Source organism: Gavialis gangeticus, unplaced genomic scaffold, assembly GCF_001723915.1.
Source record: "Gavialis gangeticus isolate Ggan-Ray unplaced genomic scaffold, GavGan_comp1, whole genome shotgun sequence".
Taxonomy (NCBI): Eukaryota; Metazoa; Chordata; order Crocodylia; family Gavialidae; genus Gavialis; species Gavialis gangeticus.
The window spans coordinates 21,245,924-21,253,006 of record NW_017728998.1 but is presented as its reverse complement, the minus strand read 5'-3'; the positions used below and the strand labels follow the sequence as shown (position 1 = coordinate 21,253,006).

The window sequence follows — 7,083 nt, the reverse complement described above, 5'->3', positions numbered from 1 at the left end:
GGGGCACTCAGCATCTCTGGCAAGGTTTGCAGCATTGATTTTAACTGCTTAACACAAGGACATCCCTGGAATCAGAGTAGCCTGCAGAGCCTTTTAAACGTGCTGCCTCATGTGAAGCCGCAGTTTTTAGGATGACACATTATGTGAATTTGCTCTAGTTTATCTTCACTTTGTTTCTCATATTTGGCCGTCTCCAATCCTCGTAGGGATAGCAGATACGCACAATTTCACATGTTCCTCCGCAGCTGAATTTTCCATGCAAATCCCACTTTTACAGCTCTCTTGTGTTCTCCAAGAAGAGAAATGATGTTTCTGCCAGTTTAACCCATGAAAATACAATCAGCCTCTGAGCTAGGGAAGGAATTAATAAATCCCTGCGAACATTTCTTGGGAAGGAGTGCTGGTTTGCTTTCAAGATTATGATGCAATTTCATTGATGGGATGAGAATCATTTTTGCTTCCATCTACACCTTGGCATGCTCATTAGTTATGTAGCCCAAATGAAGTATTCCCATGTGCATCTAAAGGACCTTCCCACCTTTTCCACCTCTCCGATAGCTTTACTGATTTTCTCTTCAGTTTTCAAAGAACAGTCATAGTTTGCTCTATTTTTAAGCCTAAATCTTTCCATCCTAACTCTCTTGCTGGCTCCAAGCCTGCCTTCCTTCCTCAGGCTGCACTAAAAATAATACTTCTCAAAGCAGCTCTCTCTACAATTGTGCCAACAACAATTGATTGAGAACCAGCTTGAAAGACTGAATCAACATAGTGGAACGATAGCAAAATAGCAACATTACATTGGTACATAATAAGAATGAAGACGTTTCATTGGCAGCCCTATTAATTAACGTTTGTTAAACTCCAAGGGCTAGGGATGGAAGTTACACATAAACCAATTTAAGTGATCAGAAACTGGCTTAAACCTGTAATAGAACAGAAGTTCAGTGCACATAAACCATCTTCAAAATGGCTGAAACTGGTTTAAGATAAACCTGGCTGAATGTCATATCAGACTTAACTGATTTGGATTAAACCAGTTTATGAAACTTCTGTCCCAGACCCCTTCCTGGTTCAAGTTAAATCACAGTGCCCAAGCATCCCAGCATGCTTTCCAACCCAGGGCTATGCTCTGCTATCTGCTCCTGCAGAGGGGACGGGGAAAGGCATGGACTGTCCCCTCCCAGGCAAACCCCAGCTGGGGTCTGGAACTACCCACCTTCCCCCAAATACAGAGCTGTCCTGCTGTGAAACTTACTGCTGGCTGCAACTGTGGACTACAAATCCCAGAGGCACCTGGAAGCAGGAAGAGGAAGTTCTGAACAATCCTGGAGAATCCTGCTGATGTGATTCTGGACTTCAAATCCCAGAGAACTCTGGGGCAGCAGGAAGAGGAAGTGAACACACAATCTATGCTGGCTGCATACCAGAGAGGTGTGCTGTAGTGCCCCCTGGCATTTAGTCTGAGCCACTGCAGGAATGTGGCTGCAATTCCTGAATCAAAAGTAAATGTGTGTCCAGGTTTCTCAGTTTAATCTCTGCAGTTTAGATGAACCTGCAAAGACTAAATCAATTCAGCCTCTGGCTTTCTGACTATCTGTACTTAGCCTATGTTACATCTTGACAACTGTATGGTTAGCATCTATTCCCCTAATAGTCTTATGTAGCAATGAGTAATTACCAGGGATCCTGATTTTTCCCTGATAAAACATCACAAATTCTCTGCCAAAACCCTCCAAATCTGTGATTAAAATTAAAGGCCCCCCACAGCCCCTGTGGTTCTTCCCCCCCAGCCCTGTTGGTGCCTCTTGCCCCCCACCCACAGCCCCTGCCCCCCCCAGCCTTGCCAGAGGAGCCCCCAGCTGCCAGGGCTCTGGGGCCAGGGACCCAGGACTACAGCCCCCTGCCCCTGACGGAAGGCAGAGGCTGCTGCAGCACAGCAGAACACGGAGCCTGGCTCCCTCCCTACTTTCTGTTGCAGGCTTGGGTGGGGTGAGGCCAGCCTCCCCACCACAGTGCACACTACTGGGGAGCAGGGGGGACCTGGGCCCCAGATTTGTGTGCAGGGCAGGGGTGGGGGTGCCCTGTGGGCTTGGGCTCTGGCCCTGCTGCCCTCCCCCAGGGCCTCCACAGCCCATGGGTGTGACCCGGTGCTGCAGGGTGGAGTGTGGCTGTGTAGGAAAGCTGCTTGCAGCTGTGAGCTCCATGCTGCTCTGGTGATGTGCCTCCCACGCGCGGGGCTGCAGTGAGGGCCACAACCCAACACTGTCCCCATGCACACAGGGAAGCATGGAGCTTGCAGTTACAAGCAGCTTTCCTGCATGGTCACACTCTGCCCTTCAGTGCTAGGTCACAGCCATCAGGCTGCAGAGGCCCCAGGGGAGGGCAGCAGGGTAGAGCCTGAGCCTGCAGTGTGCATCCACCCCCACCCCTGCCCCATACATAGATCTGGGAGGCCTGGGTCCCCTGTGCCCCTGGGAGTGTCTGCAGCATCAGGGAGCTGGACACGCCACCTGTGGCCCCACCCCACTCCCTTCCAGGGCCCTGCAGCCATACACTGTGGACTCAGGCCCCAAGCCCTACATCTTGCCTGGCGGGGCAGCAGCCCTAGCCCCAGCCCTACCAAACTCCCTCCCTCTCTTTCTATGGGGGCCTCAATCTGCACCCCCCCACTTAACTGCAGGAGCAGCTCTCCAGGCTGCTGGGGGCCATGAGTATATACATGCACATGGCACTCCCTGCCTGACTGCCCTCTTCCTGCTCCCTCCCAGCCCCTTGCAGGCTGAAACTCTGCCAGCCTGCAGATGGCTTACTGCAAAATTCACAGGTTTCTCTGCTAAAATGAGAAATCTGTGTTTTACTCCAGTAAGGGGGGAAATCTGTGTTTTACTTCATTTTTCTGTGGAAAACAGAAAACATGGATACCTGGTAATTACCCTGCTGTCTCAATATTTTATTTTTCTACTTGCTCCATAGTTCTTACAGTACCTTCTTCTGTATCTTTCCCCCCCACCCTCCTGTGCTGTATGGTGGAGTCTAGGTGTTCAACTCCCTGATCTGTGGCTATATTTATTTTTGCGGTTCAGATGATCAGTGAAAATCTTCATCGGTACTTTTCTTTTTTAATGTATGTCTTTGTTTACCTTTGTTTATATATAATGCAGACTCTTCTAAAAATGAAAATATAGACAGTGCCCTGCTGCCGTAGACTTCCCAAATGCCCTGGAATTCCAAGTTCCATCCTCAGCAGCCAAATTGGTTGTTCCCTTCTTCATCTTTATTTTTCTGCAGTCTCAACTATCTCATAAGGGTTCACATGAAGAGAGGGCTCTCTGCACATCACCATGTCACGCAGAAAGAATGTAACTCTAAGTCACATTGAGCAGGGAAGGGATGCAGCAGGTTAATGCCTTGGCATGTTTGGCTGACCCAAAATCATGGTATGCTTATTGAACTTTGTGTTGATTACATCAGTATTAGCACCCAGTATTCAAACTGCGAAGATATCTCATTGCATAGAATCTACCTGCTCTCCGTTACAGTGCACTTTATATCCCCTTCCCAGTGGCTTTTAATTTCCCAGTTATCTGTGAAGGTAACTGTCACTTCGAGGTATTCTGAAATTATGCAGCTGGGATTCAGAATTGTATATTGAACCCAGACTTGCCCTGGAGAATTTGGATTGTTTATACGTTTTGAATGGCTTAGTACTTGTCCTAGGTATTAGGCATTTTGCATAACTTAAAATCCACATTATTTAATATGTAGTTTTGAAATACAGCTGTTCACTACTGGGCTGTCCCACAGATGTAGCATTGTTGCTTCCAACTGTATGCTGCATCTTATCTGTTCACTTTAGCTCACTTTTCTGATTAAAATAGATTGGGGAGACTTGTGCTATAATCACAGGGCTGGCAGCAAGACGATTCTGAGCGCCAACTGCAGCAGACCTAAATGCTGTTACCCCAGGTAAATCACTTAAAATCTGAATTGCTTGTTCAATGTTGTTTTTTGTTCTAGCACTGAATGGCTTCAGTGATCCAATCAGAATCTGGCCTTTGCTTGGCCTATGAAATAGTGGGATCTGGTGATGACCAGTTTCAATTAACACCATTCACATTTGAGAAGCATTTGAAATTGAGGGCCATGTCTTTGCAATAAACTCACCTGCCTATGGCACAAGTTAGTCTAAACTGCATAGACTGAACCAATAAGCAAGTGACCAGACATTTACTTTTGATTCAGGAAATGCAGCCACATGCCTGTTGTGACCTAGGCCAGAAACAGCGGGGTGCTAGAGAATGCCTCCCTGGTTGGCTGTAGCAGACAGCTTGGGCCAAGGCTGGCCCACCCACCCTGCAAAGTGGGGTTTGTGGGAGAGGTGCAGAGCATCCTGGGGTGCTGGGGTACTGTGAGTTATTGTGAATCTGGCTGGGATCTGAGACAGAAGTTCAATAAGCCAATTTAACCTAAATCAGTTAAGACTGATACTACGTCTATCCAGGTTTACCTTAAGTTGGTTTCAGCCATTTTGAAAGCAGTTTATGTGCACTGAACTTCTGTTATATTACACATTTGAGCTGGTTTCCAATCACTTATACTGGTTTATGTGTAATTTCTGTCCCCAGCTGGTAGTTTTACTGTATATGGACAGCTAAAAGGAGCTATAGAAGGGTTTGTCTACATGCAGCATTGCACTTTAAGTGCGATATAAAATATGACTCTGAAATCTCTCATTAAGGTTTAGTACAGGCTTATTTAGATTGATATAGCTTCAATCAGTTAGGAACAGATTTAATCTAAATCATCATAAATTAAGGAAATATTTACTTTGCCTGGTGCCAGTTTGTGTCTGGACAAAGATTATGTACTATCATAAATATTATTATAAGGATCCAATTCTGCTGTCATTATTCATGTGTTATCAGTGGGATTTTCATTTGGGTAAGGAAAGATAAAAAGGCTGGTCATTCCATTTAGTAGATGATATTTCATGACAGGGTGGTAGTTAAAATGAACATTTATGTCCATAGGAGAAAAAGCTCAAAGCTCTGTCCATGATGCAGCAAATCTGGGCAGTTTATATGCCTTGGAGAAGTTACTGGTTGCACCTCGCTTGAGTCGAAATGAAGAAAAAATTCCAGGAAATGGAAAAACCAAGAATCCTCTACACTGAGTTCCCTGACTAGCTTTAAATGATAGGTAGCCACTGCATATAAATGCATTCAAAATATCTATTTCTATTTTTAAAACAAATTCACATTGTCCTTGTTGTTACCCTTTTCATAGTTACGTTCTGTGAGTGCTCTAGTGAGTGGGTATTTTTTGACATGACTGCTCCTGAAAAACAAGACTCCATGTTCACTTGTTCCCTGTTCCCTCACCATTTCAAACTGCGTTGAATAATAATAATAAGTGAGGATGGTGAAAATGTTGAATATTACATGGTGAATAGTTTTTAATTTACAAGGAAAAATCACCCAGTTATGCAACAGAAACCACTGCTTGGTTCCCATAAACGTTCCCATTGAGTCCCACAAACTTTGGAAAAAGTTTTCTGAATGCAGAAATACAGAATTCAGCAGTTACAGATCAGTGCTAAATAATCAAGATAATATGACCTAACCTCCAAAAGCTGAAATCTGCAAATCTAATTTCCTGAAAAGGCCTTCACTATCATTTACAGAAGTACAGCAAAGTACATATAGATGTACAACAGGAGAGTTATCAGGCTTCAAAACATTGTTGCTCATTTGACTCAAGGGCATAATAAAAACCTCAGGCAAATGTTACCACTGGACATTGAATTATCTATAATTTGTGACAGGGGCTTGTCAATAATTTGTGGGGCAAACTTTGGAGGTCTAATAATTGTGAGAAACTAAAAAGGAATTCTCACCATGATCAGGAGACAAAAATGGAATGTACCTCGTTGTGGGTAACTGGAACCAGACTAAGCATATTTAGGACATTTCTTGACTCCACCACCATGTGATTGTGGATTGTGGAGCTCAGCCACAGCCTCATAGCTCAGATCTGTGCCTGAGTAATCTCAAAATAGCAGGTACTCCTCCCCCAGCCCCACTGCAGAGCTGCCTCACTGTTGTCTGTGTCTTCCTTTCCAAAGCAGATTCTGCCATCCATACCATCCTCCACTCAGTGAGGTCCTGGGAGTCTGGAGGATTGATATTAGAGCAAGGCATCCATGTATAGAGCTGGAGGCCCCTTAGCTGACTGACAAGAAGATCTTGCTAGGCTCCATCTTCCATTCCACCCAGCACTGGAGTTATCTGAAATCCCTCCCATGGGCCTGGCAGGAGTGAAGGGGATACATCAAAGAGAAAGACAGGCCTCTCCTGGGGAAAAGATATGGGGGAGAGATCATCCACAGCTTCCCCTCTCATAGCATCTCTTCTAGGGGGAGTATCACAACAAGCTTCCCATCAGCCTTTTTTTCTTAACCTTCGTCATCTCTTGTTGTTCAAGGTTGTGGAGTGAGAGAGTGCAAATAGTGAACTACTCAGAGCAAGTCAGAGGGTGGAGAGCTGATTGCAAAACAGTGTCTCCTGCACTGAGTCACCTTCCTCACACTGGCTGCATATGAGCCCCCCAAGCACTGTGATACAATGGGGCACCAGCATATAAACCTAGGCAGGCTTATTGGCATCAGTGGCCTCTTCACTTCTATGGATTGAATAGTATCAAATTTCTGATAGTCTAAAAACAAACAAAAAAACCCCCAACCCCAAAACAAATGAGCCTTACTATTTGAGTATGAAGAATATGCTACAATGAAAGCCTTAAATCTAAAGCACTAGAAAAATCTAGAGGTGCACCAGTATATTGATCCGATATCAGATAGGCACTGATATAAAGAAAATTGATTATATTGGAAATCATCCTGATGTGGCCGATAATTTGGTCGATAAATGCCCATGCGTGCGCACAGCCTCAGCACAGCTCGCAGGCAGTGAGGAGCACAGCTTGTCAGCCCGGAGAGCTGTGTGCTGCTGGTAAGTCTGTTGTGGTGCAAGGGGAGGGGGGAGGGAAGGGGTGTGGTGTGGCAGATCAACACCTCCCATGGTG

General features: G+C 45.4%; 1 long non-coding RNA gene across 1 annotated transcript in view; it reads right to left on the bottom strand.

Moving 5' to 3' along the window:
- Positions 1-6: 6 nt before the first annotated feature.
- The window catches only part of LOC109289526, a 23,283-nt gene continuing 16,206 nt past the window's right edge, over positions 7-7,083 (bottom strand). Inside the window, exon 3 of the long non-coding RNA XR_002095393.1 lies at positions 7-312. This is a non-coding gene — a long non-coding RNA (uncharacterized LOC109289526). The remainder of the gene's footprint in view (positions 313-7,083) is intronic.